Below are 18,660 nucleotides of genomic sequence, written 5' to 3'. Positions count from 1 at the left end.
TTTTTTTTTTTTTTTTAGTATTGCAAATATGAATATTTAAAGTCTGAAATCATTTTTAAATCGCAGAAAACTGAGAAATTAGATCAACCGATAAGAACTATATCAGCTTCGTTCTAGCTTATATTAATATGTCAAAAACTTTCATACCTACCAGCATTGGGTATTAAATCTCACCATTAATGGCAAGTGCATTTTGACACATTTATCATTGAGCTTTGGCATATATCCAGAGAGGGCATTTAACAAGCAACTTTGACTTCATTTCACTATAGTAGAAAAATGAGTGTTAAGTGAAGGGAAGCAACATAAGCACTGCTGGTAAGTGATTAAGAGAGTGGATTTTGAAGTCAGACTGAGTTCTATTAATACTACTTAATAGATAGTAACTTAAGTGAATTATTTGATCTCTCTGTGCCTCAGTTTCTTCACATGTAAATGAGGATCATATTATTATATACCACATACAGTAGTTATAGTAAAGGAGATAATCCATATAAATTGCTTAAACAATTGTTGCATATTTAATTTATGTCACATGCTCCAATATATCTTGTCTTAAGTACTTATTTATTCATTTACTCATTCAACAAATATTTAAGTAATTAAGAACCTGCCATGTACTTATTGTACTAGTAGTTTAGAATTTATCAGTGAATCAAACAGAATAAAATCTTTGCTCTTGGGAAGTTTTTTTTATTTTGTTTTTGTTTTTTTCTTCTATATGATTTCATTTATATATAATTTTTTCTTTTTTCTTTTTTGCTTTTGCTCATTATTTTATTTTATTTTTTTACTTTTTAGTTTATCAATATACAATGTAGTTGATTTTCATGTCACTTTACCAATTCCCCCTTTCCTCTCCTCCCTCTCCCACCCATCCCCCCATCAACATCATATCAGTTCACTTACATTAACAAGTTCAAAGAATTATTGTGATTGTTGTGTCTTTTCCCCCCATTTATTTATTTGTATATTTATTCATTTATTTTTATTAGCTCCAATGTATAAGTGAGAACATGTGGAATTTCTCTCTCTGTGCCTGGCTTATTTCACTTAATATAATTTTATCTAAGTCCATCCATGTTGCTGTGAATGATATTATTTCATTCTTTTTTACAGCAGAGTAGTATTCCATTGTTCAGACATACCACATTTTCCTTATCCACTCATCTGAGGATGGGCTTTTAGGCTGGTTCCAAATCTTGGTTATTGTAAATAGATATGTAATAAATATGGGAGTACAGGTATCCCTTTGACGTGATGATTTCCATTCCTTTGGGTATATACCCAGCAGTGGGATAGCTGGTCATATGGCAGATCTATCTGTAACTGTTTGGGGAACCTCCATACCCTTTTCCATAATGGCTACCCTGTTTTGCAGTCCCACTAACAGGGTTCCCTTTTCTCTGCATCCTCACCAGCATTTATTATTCTCTGTCTTTAGGATATTAGCCAGTCTGGCTGTAGTGAGATGATATCTCAACGTGGTTTTGATTTGCATTTCCCAAATGCTGAGTGATTTTGAGCATTTTTTCATGTGTCTGTTGGCCATTCGTATATCTTCCTTCAAGAAATACCTATTCTTCTCCTTTGCACATTTTTTAATCACATTACTTTTTTTTTTTTTTTTTTTTTTTTTTTGCTCTTAAGCTGTTTGAGTCCAACTGCACATCCAAAATTTTTGCTCAGTGGATTTATTTTAAAATGTCTCCTTTTTTACTGCATCTGAAATATTCAACCTTTAACTCTCACATTATCACTAACTAATCAAGATTTTCTCTTTAGAGATGATCTTGAGAAGTTAGTCTCAATTTCATTACTGACTTAATTTAGCAGGAGAACATCTCTGTTACAAAATAAGGCTTTTACATATTGTGTAGTTGAAAATTGCTGAGTATAGATTTGAAGTGTTCTAACCACACAAAAAAAGTATATGACGCAATGCATATGTTAATTAGCTTTATTTAGCCATTTTACAATGTGCATATGTATATATAAACATCATGTTGTGCACCATAAATATGTACAATTTTCATTTGCCAATTAGAGATAAATAAAAAATTTAAATAAGTTCAAAAGAAAAAAAAGGCCTTTAGAAATGTGCTTGTCACTGTGGATTTCAACAGACACAGGTAGTAAAATCAAATTTCATTCTTTAGCCCTTGGCTCTGTAATAACTCTTTTATTCTTTCAGCATGTTTTTTAAAGAGGCTAGGACAATATGTCACTAGCCACATTTCCTGCTGTCACTTATGCTGGATAAGAGTAAATAAACTTGCAACTTTTAGAAAAGAATTTAAGAACAGGAATTATTCACAGAATAGGATTAAAAGCTCTTAAATGTACAGCGTTAACTACATGTAACCCTTTTCCTTCAAGGGACCTATTTTCAGGGAAAACTATATATGTTGTTTTATTTTTGATAGAAATACATCTTTTCTAGAGTTATTTAATCATACTAGCAAAATTTGGCAACTCTATAGCAGCTTTATTTCTATACTACCATATTAGTATCCCTTAAACAAATAAATAACCACTTTTTAAAAATATAGAATAAAAAATCATTTTATCACCATAGCTTTAATGTGTTAATATAAGATTCAGCATACCTTTATTCTATCATTGTTACTTTTCATGAAAAGTTTCAGTGATCCATTGAAGAGATCAAAATAATTGCCAGGAGACCCCTCTCTATCATTTTTCTTGAGCTGTACACATATTTTGAAATACAGTAAAAAAATACAGAGAGGACTTCTAGGTTCTTATTATGTTTCAATTTTTTCAGATAGAATAAAATCATTCAAAGATGCTCACTTCAGCTTATCCTCTTGCCCCATCTTTTCAGAGAATTCTTTCTTTCCCTTTCCCGTGTCTCCTACTGCACACCCTCCAAATGGAATACGAAATGAACAGCCAGGCACACTTAGTTAAAGGTTGCAACTATTTAAAGGAGAAAGTTTCACTGTCTTATCTCAGTCCCACAAACCAAACGTATCTGTGGCTACTAATCAATTCTAGAATTGCCTTGTAAACTACTCATCTATTTAAATTTTTTAACTTAATTATATGGTTTCCAACACAAAGACCACCTACTACACATCATTTATTCATAATTTGCACAGGCATTTCTCTGCTGACAGCTTAAAGTCAAATTACTGTTCCCAAAAGCAATGTAATGCTTTTCACTAGCAAAGCAAAACAAAGCAAAATCTATTAAATTCACAATAATCTAATTCACTAATTCAGAAACTTTTGATGCAAGACTCCTTTTTTTTTTTTTTTTTCTTTGACTGAACCATCTGGTTGGCTGTATTTATAGCTCAAAAGTGGCTAGAAAACTGGGCAGCCCTCTGTTTTGACAGAGTAAATATGGACAAGTGTTAGCATTGCTGATAATCCTAAGATGTTTTATTTTGGCAGGGACAGAAGAGATGGAGAATCAGTGGAGTCTGTAATTTAATGTTCATTCAGATTGTGAAAGTATTTTCACAGAAAACAGATAATTTAGTCTTAAATTAGCCACACCACTCTCCCCAGATATTTTCCGCTGGCATAGATCAACAGGGGACAAGTAACACATGTAGCTGACCTCATTAAGTTATATTTTGTGTATTATGGAAACAGAGCTGCCTTCAGCATTCTATGCTCATTTCCAAATCTAGAAACCCACTTAGAAGGAAAATGATCCAATAACACACTGGTACTTTTTAGCAAACAGATAATTCAGTATAGCAATATTCTCATTTAGATTTGAAAATGTTGTTCTGCGGTAAGTGACAGACAAAGAAAAAATTTGACCAACATTTTTGTCATTGTGACCATCTTCTGCCAAATTGCCACTCCTGTGTTCAACCGCACAAACAAGAAATAGGAATCTTGTTTGGTGAGTTCATCATACGTAAAGTGGCTGAACAAATTTGTTATCACCTACCATACAGCTTTTCTTTGTAAACATCAAGTATTAAATTTTATAATGATCCTGCAGTTAGGAGTTGATGATAAATTCATTTTAAGTTTATTAGATTTATAGGACTGGGAAAAGACTTTACGAATAAGACCTCAAGTGTACAGGCAACAAAAGAAAAAATAAACTGATAAGATTATATGAAACTAAAAACTTCTGCATAGCAAAGGAAACAATCAACAGAGTGAAAAGACAAACTGCAAAATAGGAGAAAATATCTGCGAACTATACATCTGACAAGGGATTAATATTCAGAATATACAAGGAACTCAACAGTAAAAACACAAAATATACAAATAATTTGATTAAAAATGGGCAAGGGAGCTGAATAGACATTTCTCAAAGGAAGACATACAAATGGCCTGCAGATACAGGAAAAAATGCTCAACATCACTAATCATCAGGGAAATGCAGAGATGATAATGCAGAGAGATATCATCTCACCTCAGTTAGACTGGCTATTATCAAAAAGACAGAGAATAACAAATGCTGACAAGGATATGGAGAAAGAGGAACTTTTCTACATTGTTGGTGAGCCTGTAAATTAGTGCAGCCATTATGGAAAACAGTATGGAGTTTTCTGAGACAACTACAGATAGAACTGCCACATGATCCAGCAATCCCACCACTGGATATATACACAAAGAAATGGAAATCATTATATCGAGGGGATACCTGTACTCCCATGTTTATTGCAGCTCTATTTATAATAGCCAAGAGTTGGACCCAACTGAAATGTCCATCGACAGGTGACTGGATAAGAAAATGTGAAATATACACACAATGCAATACTACTCAAAAAAAATAAATAATAAATAATAAAATTCTGCCTTTTGTAGCAACATGAATGAAATTGGAGAAAATTGTGTTAAATGAAATGTCAGGCACAGAAAGATAAATACTGCATGTTCTCACTCATAAGGCAGAGCTAAAAAATAAATAAATGGAAGGAAGGAGGGAAGGAAGGAAAGAAGGAAGGAAGGAAGGAAGGAAGGAAGGAAGGAAGGAAGGAAGGAAGGAAGGAAGGAAGGAAGGAAGGAAGGAAGGAAGGAAGGAGAAAGAACTATCACAATTGTACTCTGAACCTTCAAAAGGAGAGAACAGAACTGTGCTTATTAGATTGGAAAAGGGGAGGGTTAGCAAGAAATTGGTTAAGGGTCACAAAGAATGATAATGTTTTGTAAAAATGAGTGTATTAATTATCCTGATTTGATCATCACCTATTGTATACAGGTATTGATATTCAATTCTGTACCTCACAACTATGCATGAACAATTATGTTTTAATTTAAAAAGGAATTAGTTTCATTTGAAAAAACTGAAGCTAAAACGGGCTTTAAAAATATTTTTCCCTTTAGGAAGCAAAGGAGCATACTTCTGAAAATTACTGTTGGCAAGTGCTACTAATGTGACAAGAAATACACTGTATAGTCAATTTTACTTGAATTTGTTTTGACCTGGCTATTTCGTTCTGTGCTTTTTTTTTCTTTTCTTTTTTGGCCTCCTGCCATTTTCAAGAAACAGTTCATTTTCTTAAATGAAGAAAGAAATTCTGAGAAGCAGTCATTCCAAACAATCTTCAGGACACAATTTCCAGCTACTGGTCTAAAGTATTTGGCACTTTTAGGCAATAATTTATAATCCCCCATCAGACTCTGCCATTTGAAATAATCACAGTTTTGTTATTTTATCTTGAAAATTGTATTCTGTGGGACTTCCATTCAAAGAAAAACATACCAAAATGTAGATAAAACTAATCGTTCTGTCATTCCCTGTTCTGCATCTTAGTGGAGATGATGGTGACAGATGAAAATTCTTTGAAAGAAAGATTGCCTCTGTAAATCAACCCAAATGTAACTTGTTTTGCATTGTCAGATAACAGTGCTGACTGGAGCAATGAAAAAGTAAACATGGATGGGGCATCAGTGGAAAAGTCCATCACTCAATTTCTACCAATAATAAATAAATGGAGAAAAAATATATACTCATTACATGGTTGAAAGACTTGAAGCCCATAACATTTAGAAATGCAATTTTCAAACATCCTGTGAGCATTTTCAGAAGCTATAGCCAAATATCAAAACAGTATTTGTTCATCCTCAAAATCATACTGTTATTTTTTTCTTCCCCACGTTTCAATATTGCATACTTCCTTTACTGAGCCAGTTAAACATAAACCTTGGCAAGGCTGTGAGTCAGAGCTACCATAAAATTAACAAGAATACTGGAGAAGAGAGATATTAGTGAAACAAAGTATCTATCATGGTAGGGCCGCCCATACTGATGTTAAACCGTTTTCAAATTTTCCATATAAAACGAGTTTTACTATTGGTCAACTGATATTGTTATTAAGTAAATATTCCCAGAGTTCTGCAATCATGTTAACAAAATGCACAGAAAGGTCTTGGAATGATGAATTCAGGAAAAAATACTGAAAATACTGTTTCAAATTTTTAGGATTGTCCTTTGGACCTAGACGTATACATTAAGTAGATTTTTGACTAACCTGACTGGGTTGATCAGTTGGTAGTGAGACCACCAATCACAATGGGGAAGTCAACCTCTGTGATTTCTCCCAAATCTGGCAATTGAGTGACACATGAACACAGAATAGTAGATATTGGTATACTTTCAATTTTTATCTACAATGATTTTTGTTTTATTTCCTAAACCTACTGTTTCATTTTCCTCAAAATGAAACAATCACCTAACTTCCAGGATACACACTGAGTATATAAGTTTTCCAAAATTAATGTTTAGAGTATCATTCTCAGGATTTCTTTCTACTCCTTGTCTGTTTTATAACATGGAGCAAAAGAAAAAAATCATAAAATACAAGCTTTAGAGAAGTCAGCTAAATCTAGAAATTAATCAAGATGCTGTCTTTCTGCTCTCTGATTTTTGTTTGTGAGTATTTTCTGCTATTAGGCACTCCAAGAACCTCTGCTATGGACTGAGTTACGTTCCCCCAAAATTCATATGTTGAAGCCCTAACTCCCAATGTAATGGTACTTGGAGATGGGGCTTTAGGGAGGTAATTAGGTTTCAATGTGGTCATGAATGTGGGGCCTTCATATTGGGATTAGTGCCCTTAGAAAAATCAGACTGCTTGCTCTCTCTCTTCCCTGGACACAGCAAAAAGACAGCCATCTTCAAGCAAGGAAGAGGCCCCTCACTAGGAACCAAATCAGCTAGCATCTTGATCTTGGACCTTCTAACCTCCAGAACTGCAAAAAATAAATGTCTGTTCTTTAAGCCTTCAATTTATGGTATTTTGTTATAGCAGCCAGAGCAAACTAAGCAACCCCCCACTAATCTTAAAGAAACTCAACATTATGACAGGTATGACAAGTTCCATCAGATCACCTGTCATTAGGTTTTTCCAGGAAACACTTGTTTAGGGGCATTCAGTCTCGTCAATATGCCTGCTGAAAGGTCCTTGACTTCTCGTCTTCTTGCCACAGTATATCTGTAGGTCATCAGAAAGATAATTGAATTGAGAGTATCGTAGAATCCTTTTCCATGCTATTTCCCTGAGGTATACAATTAAGAGACCAATATGAAAGTTCTTTTCAGAGTAGATATAAATAATTATCAGAGAGATTTTCAGTCACTTCAATGACAGAAAGCAAAACACAAGAATTTTGCAGATGCACTTCCTCTCTTTTGGGTTTAAAAAGTAATTCAATTCAATAAGAAATGAACTCTAATCCCTAAATTCCTTTGGATTAATGCCATGTATTGTGTATAGATTGTAAGGAAACTAAAACTGTGCATATAACAGCAGAAATTAGGCAAGGAAAGATCCTCAGAGACGAAAGGCTTTAAACGCCTCACTGGAGGTTAGAGAAGTTATAAAGCGGTCACTTGAGGCAGAGCTGGAATTTAACTACGTCTTTGCTCTCAAGTATACATACTTGAAGATGTTTATCAGACGAGAATGTTATTAACTCAGATTCCACTAATGTAAAATGTATTATCATTTTACCTCCTCTTTACACCGTTCAGCACAAAGTTCTCTCTCGAGAAGCAAAACATAAAATATTGTAGAAAACTGGACTAAAGGTAAAACACGTCTAACCTATTTGAAAGAAGTGTGTTTAACTTTTTTGTCACATTAATCAGTTTTATATAACTAGATGCTGCTATTTACAGACCATAGAATTATAGATTACGATCTGGAAAGATCCAGAAAGTTCATTTGGTTTACCTCTCTGTCTCCTAACCAATAAAACAGACTTCTATTCATTTTGCAGTAAAATATGCTAATTAAAAAAGGTCAGCCAGTACCTAGAAATATCTTGTGAGCTTTTAGTTTTGTTGTCCTCATGTCTTGAGTATAGCAAGACTGCATTCTTAATCTAACGTGTTCTGTAATTTGGATTTCCTCCCAGATTTGATTATCCTGTCTCCCAATTAGTGTAATTTGAAAGAGTATTACTATATATATATATATGTCTGCTTTTACTCAATTTTTATGTACAGAATTAGACTCTAATTTGAATAAGTCAACATTGCTATACTTTGAATATTGTTTTAAAACTGTGGCGAATTTTTGTTTTACAAATGATCAAGGCGTTTTAATTTTTATCTGATATATCCATCCCTGGACCATGCTGTTAAATTATATTGTACTCTATATGAATGACAAGTAACATAAATCTGACATGGAAAATACTTGAGTATTTATAGGAAATATAAATGAGATTGTGTGTGTGACTTGGGAATTCAGTTTTATAGTTTTATAACCACCCCTTATATGATTATAGATTTATTTTCCTCAAAATAGTTAATATTTACAAGGAAAAGTGCCCTTTAATCTTTACAAAAACAGAGTTGCTGGTAAGTAAGTCCATAAATATACCATTGCATAATGCTTAAAAAACATTCTATTCTAGGAGAGGATCACAAAAACTGGACTGGACAGGTAGAGCTCACAAAAGGCCTTCAAGCCACATAAAGAAAAAAATCACACACACACACACACACACACACTCTCTCTCTCTCTCTCTCTCTCTCTCTCTCTCTCTCACACACACACACACACACACACACACACACACACACACACGCGCGCACACACACACACACACGCGCGCACACACACACACACACGCACACACACACACACACAAAGAGCTGCCAGGGGCAGCTACTGGTATTTGCTGACTGATTTTGTGCTTGCTATTCTACATTTAAAATTGGCCCTATTACTCAATCATATCTCCTTCTCCCATGCTTATCACGCAATTAGACAGAACAATCATCACCTGTCCCTTTACCATAAGATAAAACCAAGGGCTAATGGGAATCTAGAAATTTCCCTCTTTAACCTTGCCCTCTTTTTACAGCATATTATCTTGCAACACCAGGCAAAAAAACTAGTTTAAAAAATGCTATTATTTTACATGGTAAACATTGTCCTTGCAGAAAAGTTAGACGCAGGGGAGAGGGTACTGCTAGCCCTGTTGGTCCTTTTTGACCACTGTGTTCTGATTACTCACCCCCTAAAGAGGTCTGAGAAAAGGGTTTGAAAGAAACTTGGAAGAAATTCTGGCTTTCCTGCTTTACAAAGGGAATTGGTGCAATGGTTGGGAAAACAACGAGACAGTACTGTAAATCTGTAACTACAGTAAGGATGGGATAAATGGGAGTTTTAGGCTGTTATGTTTGCCAGTGATGAGGGTCTTGATTTTAACATAAAGGAACTATTTAGAGAATACCATAGAGAGCAGGGTTAGTGGTAAGAGGCTCTCCTGGATGACAGTGAGAAGCAGTTGGTCACGAAGAGATTGTGATTATAAAGCTGTGTCCTTGACAGCCTAGGATTCAGGATAAAGTTTCCTTCTAACTGATCTTTAATTCAGAAGCATTTGTCCTGTGTTCGGAGACACTAGTTGGAATCTATATGTCACAGTGTCACTTCCCTAGTATATGACTTATTCTTGTTAATATTAAATTATTGCCACATCCTCCCTCCTAACTCCCTCTAACACCTTCAGCTGTACGATGATTTTCTATATCTGCACCATCCAGTATGGTAGTTACTGGCCTCATGTGACTACTGAGCACTACAGTGTAGCTATTGTGACTGAGGAACTGAATTTTACATTTTTTCTACTTTTACTAATTAAACATTGAATAGTCACCCATGGCTATATCTTGGAAATAGCAATGATCTGACAAATGCCACGAGCTACATTATTTTGAACAATTTAGTAGGGCCTATCGTCCTTACTTTCTCTCCTGTGTCATAAGAGGTGTGGCCTGTGCAAGTTGATGTCCTGAGTATATATAAGGTGCGGTGCCAACCTCCAGGGGACGCTCAAGACCGTCCCTCATACCTCTCACGCCTCCTCAAGGATAAGCCCAATTCCATGTAAGACCCTCCTTACCCAATGAGATGAAGTGTTACTCAGTGTTGAGAATACAGACCCAAAGCACCAACCAGTGAACCAGTGAACGTGGAACAAAAAGGTAACGGTTACAAGTGTATATCTTTATTACTGTCCACAGAACCTGAATGGTAAGGGGGCAATGGATAGATGCCTGATGTCTAGAAATGAGAAGACTTGCTGTCTAGCTCTCACACACCTCCAAACGCACACGGTCTTTTTCCTTCCTTCCATCTCCACTGGAGGAAAAAATTAAGATATTTACAAGCCCTACACATTTAAAGATTATCGTATTTCGTTCATGTATCATCACAAATGAAAAAAAAAATTAAACAGTAAAATAAATATAAACAGGTTCAGCAAAGATCTTTCCAAAAATGTTATTGCCCTACACAGTGGTGAGTCTGCCTTTTAGATTATCAGGGACTTCCACGTCTTCACACCCTCTGATTTTCTGTCCATCCAACAGTTATTGCCCTTATTTGGAAAGACCAAGAGTGGGCATCCCAAACCCACAACTCCCTAGTGGCACTGAAGTAAATGTTTGCTCCTATTCTATCTCTCACTCCTTTTCCTCTAACTGGGGATCTGCCTCTCCCCTCATTCTGAATTAAGAAACTAAGACCTGGAATAGACTTTAGAGAAATTAGGAAGACCTTGTGGCCATAGTTTATGTTGTTCCTTTAAGACAGTGGTTCTTCATCAGAATCACCTGGGGTGGGGGAGCTGATACAGACTGCTAGATCTCATTCCAGAGTGTCAGACTTAGTAGGTCTGAGGTGGGACCTAAGAATTTGCATTTCTAACAAGTTTTCAGGTAATACTTATGATGCTGGTCTGAGAACCGTACTTGGAGAACAAATGCTTTAGGTCTTTCTTTGGAATTTAGGCTCTGAAGTCTAGCTGGTAATAAGTTATTTTCCTCCTTTACCAGCTCCATTGTGTTTGTGTGTTTCTGTGTGTGTGTGTGTGTGTGTGTGTGTGTGTGTGTGTGTGTGTGTGTGTGTGTGTGTGTGTGTGTGTGTGTGTGTGTGTGTGTGTGTGTATTCCCAGGGAACTCTTTGAGGAGCAGTTGTGGCTGAGGGCAAGATCCAGCATTTTGGGGTCCCCTGAACAAATGCTACACGTAAAGTAATCTTTCAGTGGTACCCAAGAACAGGACTGCAATATGGCTTCTATTTTCTACTCTCTCTACTTCTATGTAACTATTTTTCATTAACGCTACTCTATCCAGGTGATTCTATGACTTTTCATTTCCTAAGTTGTGTTTCAAGGTTAGGAATAATGGCTAAAACAGAAACAAGCTAACCAATGGCTTTCGTTTTAATATATCTGTAAGAGATAAGAAAACAGAACTGTCCCCCATGACATCATCATTTTTTCTGCGCCTGTGGGAGAGGCAGAGCCGGAGATGGTAGTTGCTGTGCCTCTGATGGGGTTAAACAACCAAACTTCATTTTTTAGCATGGAGGAGTTATGGTTGAAGTGGAGATCTCAGAGATCGTGGAGAAAGGATATGAATCTGTTTAACACTGTTACTTAAACAGAAGAGACATGTTGGAAACTTCACCTGTTCCAGTGGACATCATCTGTGAATGGGCATCAGACTCCCCTCTGGGGCTTTCTCAAAATACTCCAGCCTGGGCCTCACTTCTAGAAGGTTTGGTTCAGCTGGTCTTGTTTCATAATTGAGGAACCTGAGAAGATACGGGCATAGTTGTTTCAGATGCCTGAAACAACCTGTGTAGTTTCCACATCTGCTGCCTCTGTTTAAAGATTACACTAATGATTCCCCAAATAGGAAAATATACCTTCATACTCTTACTTACAAATGGCAGCATAACTTGTGGCTGAGACGGCAGAGGAAAAGGAATTTTATCCTGATTCAGACCCTGCCACGGTACTAAAAAGCTCTGCAACAAGAACAGTGTACTCATATTATACTTACCTCTTCTGTGAGAACAGTCCACTTCTGCAAACAGTCCACATATCTTAGGGCTCCAAAGACACACTTTATAAAAGTCCAGATGTTCACAGACACTCTGCAATCAATTTCAACCTTGGATAATTGCACTCTTCCTATCCAAGGGCAGTTCCAACAGGATATGATATATTCTGTTTTCGGTTGCTGTAAGTACCAATAGCTCAAGAAGTGTTTTGATAATAACCCACTTTATCCCAGCTAGTAGCTGACCTCCAGGGAGCTCAAAATATTTTACTATTAGTTTCTTATTAGTTATCAAAATTGAGGTCTTTTGAAGGAAATAGAAAGTCTTATTACTTCCGTTTTACAGATAAGGCAGTCAAGGCCGAAAGGCTAAATGATTGTTTTGTAGCATTACAGAATTCAAAGCCATTGTGTTTCTGGGGTCAGGGTTCTAAGATCTAGAAATAAAAACAAAACCAAAATCCTACTATATGAAATATTTGTCTTGTCATCTCCTAACTGAAAAGGGAATGGAACTTTATTTCTGGAAAATTCAGTATAATTTATACTTGATTCGTGGAGCAGCAGAACATTTTCTTTCTCCTCATTATTTTGTTGTTGGGTTCTTTTTAATAGGTTTAGTCTTGAGAATATTAAATATCAACTTTTAAAAAGTTTAGCTATATATTTCTTTTGTACAAATAATCAGCTGTATTCAGAAAATCTCCCTATATTTGGGGCTTTGTAAAAGCATGGATTGGACTTAGAAATTCTGTGCTACTTAATTTATTTAATCTTTATTCTGTTCTATCTTTGTGGCAGCTGTGGCTGTATGTAAATACTGACAGTCCACAGGAGGAGGAAGCAACTATAGGTAAGGTCTCTCCTATTTGTGCATACAGCTTACCGTACTTACTTCTAACATAATGCTCATCAGACCACTTTGAGTTCCTGGAGGGCAGAAACGGTTCTCTTTCTGATTGTACCCCATGAGAAGAGAATCTTGCACATAATAAGCACACGTGCCTGATCTACTCCATTTGCTGCTCTTGAAGCACGCTCTAGCTTTACATATTCTGTTCTGTACCTTGCAGTCTGACCCAACTGGAAGCCATCAAGGAGCTCCTTGGGTTCAGCCAATAGGAGGCATCCACAGGAGATCTGAGGGCAGATGAGAGTGAAATTGAGGTAAGTCTTTCCCTAACTCCCTCCTTGTCGAGTTGCCATGGGTTAGCTCTATTCATCTATTAAAAACCATATGACAGTGTTCAAAAGCATTTCATGGAGCTTTGTGCAAAATGCAGCCATAAACTTAAAAAAAACAAAAAGAAAAAAAAATCATTTAAATGATTTCCTTTCTGAAAAATTTATATTAAGCTGAATATTGGAGAACTATTTAAGGTGATGTATATGGTTTGCTGTGAAAATATATAGATCAATGAGATTGCACTTTTAAAATAAATTCTAATGTTTTCATAATTGCATTTTCATGACGTTTACTTTTATTTATCAGTAAACATCAATTATACACACCTAAACCTGAAAGACCTGCTCCAGGCTGATATAAGATTAGTGATCCTGAGTGTGCATTTTAATTGTTGTTTAGAAACACCCTACAATCTCCCACATCTACCCAAGCCAGTCTCTGTGGTCATGGTATAATTGTTAGAGTTGTAGGGGCTTATCTGCTGTCTAAGATGATTTTCATTCTAGGTTAGTTCAACTTGACAGATTTTGAATCTTACTCAATGTCACGTTAATAACTACGTGATGAATCTCAAAAGGCACTCACAAGTCAGAGAATCTTAGATATGAAATATGTCCCTACTTTGAAACCCCATAGAATTTTTTAGCTTTTCTTCTAACATCTATCACAGTTGAGAAAACAGATAGTGTCTTTACTCCTCCGAGTTCTTTGCAGCCTTTGGCAGAGTGATTGGCACATTGTAGGTACACAGCACATAATTGCTGGAATAAACTAAGGGGTCATCTAGTCACACCTTATGGTTTAAAGCAAGAAACTTCTGCACAGCATTTCCAAGAGGTGGTCATATAGTTTCTGACTAAAACCTTGTTACATTGCAAGGCAGTTTTAAACTACATTGTAACTTGACCAAATCCAATCCTCCTTTTAAGGATATCCCATGTATCTAGAGTCAGTTATCCTGCTTCTTCTCTTTCCTTAAGTCTTCTCTTCTAAGTTAACATACTTAGTTCTTTTTTTCTTCTTCAAAACTTTCTACAGTATAATTATTTCAGTTCATGTTCACCTGATTATATTCATTTGTCACTCTCTCTCCTCAACTATGACCCCAAATATGAAACCCCAGATAGGGTTGAATTACTATAGCATATGACAAACTTGTCTTCTCATGTCTGAACACTTTACTTATTTTAATGCTGAATGAGTTCCATTGCCTCTAAAGAGTGAGTCATTACATCATACTGACCTAAATGAAAACACAACTGTTAGCATTTTAGAGAAAACAATGCCAGTGGCATGCCAAACCATACACCATAATACTGCTATTCAACAAGAGAAGAGGTCCTGCTCAGAGAGGGTTTACTGAGGTCTGACTTCTCAATAGAAAGAGCTTCTGTTTCTCAATACCTTTTACTCCATGTCACAAAAAAGCAAAGTGCTAGAAAAAACATATCATGAGTATGCAAGTATTTTTTTATTTGTGCAAAATGCATTCCATAGATCATTTTTAAAAAGAAAAAAAAAAGTTTAGTAACACAAGAAAATAATGCAGATCAAAAAGAGAGGGAACATTAAACGTAGGTGTGCACACAGGTCAACATTTTAGGAATTGTTAAAGAATAATTTATAATTTTCATACTGTTATCACTAATATTCAGAATTTAGCAGATTTTGCATGCCATATATACTCCCTAGGAACCCATGAGTTGATTAACTGTGTCTAATTTTTACTCCTTGCTTGAGAAACAAAACCAAAATATTGATTAAAGGAATTCATGTTCATGTTTAAATACAATCCTATTGATGGGGGTTGGGGGTAGAGAGGGCAGAGTGGCATCAGAGGAAAGTCTTTTCTAGTTTACCAGGCTGAGAAGTAGATGTTACTGGCCTTAGGATTTAATAAATAGAGAAAGGTAAATCACTATTGTATGGTTAAGACTTTGCATTTGGATTAAGGGAAAAGCTAAGATAGAGTCTTCATATAATACAGGAGCTAGAAGTGGTTTTGCACATTTAAAACTTTTTGCTATGATTTCATAGTCAGATAAACTTTTCATATACTTATAAGTAATCATAATGCAGTACAAAACCCCAGTCAAAATAGGGCAAAAAAAAAAAAGTAAAATTTGACAGCAAAAATTGTACTTAGACTACACTATGTGTTATGTGCCATATATAGGAGAGAGTTCCTCCAACTCTAATATTTTAGTTTAGAAAATCAATGCCGTTTATTAATATATGACATACACTAGTCATCTCAGTAGGTGGAAGGACCATATCATACTCATCGCATATATATTAAGCCTTAAAAATTGTGCAATTTTAGAACACACCATAAATATTTTTTGCTGAATTTTTCATTGAAAAGAAGTATGTGTATTCTATGTAATCATAAATGAATTATATGTGGCTATAAACAATATTTAAAAATTTTAGTATGTGTGTACGCGAGTGACCTGTGCACAACCTTTAAACAAAATACCTTCATTAAATATTTCAGTTCCATAGTGTGGCTGTACTTTGTCATTACTGGATGTTCAAAGCAATTTTAAATATTTATTTAGCTTAATTCAGCATGAGTCATTTCATCCTGGATTTTAATGCTAATCTTAGAACGTATAATGATTGAAAGAAGGAATTATTATTATGTATTAATAGTGAAAATTAAGTTAAAGTATGTTCTAACATACTTGTGAATTTCTGAAGCTGACAGCAATAAGGAATAGACTAAGACATCTTTTCTTTATTATTCATATTAAATATGCCACTTTTATATTCTGTAGGCAGAATGAGATCCATAAATATGGTAATTGGATTTGAATACTATACATCAATATACTTAGAAATTAAATATGTTGAAGCAGCCAGATTCTTCTCTTATTTGTTCTTAGTAAAAAATGCCTCTTCAATGGGAGACAGCTGTCACTGTTAGTTAAAAATCCCTACTGTGTAAATTCGTCTTTAGGTACTTTCTGAAAAGTGAGGTTTTTGCTACAATAGGCTATTACAGCTTCCTCATAATAGTTAAGGCCTAACACATAAACCCTTTTGTGTCCTGGTTCACTGGCCCACTCCATAAAATCATTATGGACCATTATGCCTGTCCAGCAGCTCCAGGGCCCTATTAAATATCTATTTCAATCTCAGGTCCCTGCTGATAAAAGATGCATGTTCTTAAATCCCAGCTACCATGTGTGAGTGGGTATAACAATTTTCAAATTTGAAATTTTCCTTTTTCATAACTCAAACTGGGTCTAGTTTTTGCTCCTTAAAGATCATTATCCTTGTCAGTGTGTGTGTATGTGTTGCGTGTGTGTGTATCTGTGTGTGTTGTGTGTGTGTGTGTGTGTGTGTGTGTGTGTGTGTGTGTGTGTGTGTGTGTGTGTGTGTGAGGAAGGGAGATGACTGAATGGGACCCAGACTGTTACAACTTTAAAAACCTAGGAAACCTTTCTAGCTGATTGCTGGATCCAGTGTAGCAGTAGTAAAGGTGAATGTCATCTGAGTACTCACTACTTTCCCTCTCCCCTCGGGACTAGAAGATTTGGACCTGCAAGAAAAATGCAGCAAGATGACTGCCAATTCTGCCTTTTTTGCTCTGCTGAGAGTTTCCACTGTGATAGATTTCAAGAATGTATACAGCTTTTATTAACAATATTACAGTTTTGAGTCTAGTAAATAGTCATTAGGTAATAAGTGTTCAGGATACAATGATTATGGCTGGGGTCAGAGTGGTCTACGACAGGGGGTGTTGGCACAGCACTGTGGATCATCAGGTTCTATCCTTAGCTCAATTACTGATGGATGATTCGAAATTGAGCTTTAATAACCTTTGGCCCTCATCTCTCTGTCTGGAAGATATTATAACAATAACTTGTTTTATCTTTTGAAGGAGTTTATGTATTAGTTACCTAAGAAACTACTTGTGCATGAAAGAAACAATCATAGCTTGCCATCCTAGGGATGTAATAAAAGCATATTTATGAACAATTGGATCAAACTTCTGAATAAAGTTACCTTAATTATAGAAAATCATATAACTAGGTTAACTTTTGTGAACTTAACGAACACTAAGTTGTAAATAAGTCCCTCAAGAAGCCTTGTTATTTTTCTAATTTATTTCATAATACTTGAAAAGTTTTAAACATAATATAAAAAATCATGAATTGTGGAAAAAGGGCTACATTCTATATATGGTCTTGTGATGCCCATGGATTACTCTAAAAACTGCACATTAGGAAAAACTCGATAAAAATGAAAATAATCAAGTAAAAATTTAGCACTAACTTGAATTTATCCAAAGAATATTCTTTAACCTCAGCATATTTCTCAAATCCAAGAAGGTTGGATAACTCTCCTAGAAACAAGTTGTAATGCATGACACACTGATATCAGAAACATCAAAGAATTCCAAGAACTTCCTTCATAGACTTGTGCCTCATTTTCCCATCTGAATGTGTGTCTCTTTTCTGGCTCCCATAGCGTTTTGATCTGATTATCAGTTGCCACATTCTGTCTGACACTGTAGCTCTGTACTAACCCTGCACCTATAAGCTCTATGAGCTCCAGCAAGGTGGCCAATAAATTTTGCCTCTACTTCATCTTTGTAAACCAGGGGTCATAATAGAGTTATTGCAGTATAGCACTTAGCAAAGAGTCTAACATAAGCGACTGATAATCTTAACTATTATAATAATTATCCCATATTGAATTACTATTATTAGGTGTCTCATTACCCCTCCCAGTTAGTAAGTTCTTTTCACATTGCTCTTATTGTAAAAATGAAACTGTGAATGATTGAATGGATAAAATAATTAATGAAAAAAAAAAAGCAAGCCCTTGAAAGGTAGGGAACTTCTATAATAGAGGAGAACATAGTAACGAAAGAAGAACCTGACAGTAGAATTTACTGTCAAAATGTACAGTATAACTACTTCTCCTCACCTCCACCGCTTTACCCAGCTCAAGTCATGATCATTTCTAACCCAGATCATCCAAGTCTTTTTAGAAGTATGTGTTTCTGCCATTGCCTCCTTGAGGCTAATCTTATCTCATTGCAGAAGTTGAAATGACTCAGTTAAAATTAAGACTTATCGTGTCACTCCTTTGTTAAAATCCCTACAATGGTTTCCATCATTAAGGGGAAAAGTTAAGGTTCTTTCAGTGACCT

Source organism: Cynocephalus volans, chromosome 6, assembly GCF_027409185.1.
Source record: "Cynocephalus volans isolate mCynVol1 chromosome 6, mCynVol1.pri, whole genome shotgun sequence".
NCBI classification, from domain to species: domain Eukaryota; kingdom Metazoa; phylum Chordata; class Mammalia; order Dermoptera; family Cynocephalidae; genus Cynocephalus; species Cynocephalus volans.
The sequence above is the reverse complement of the archived record's forward strand: the minus strand, read 5'-3'. Positions refer to the sequence as shown.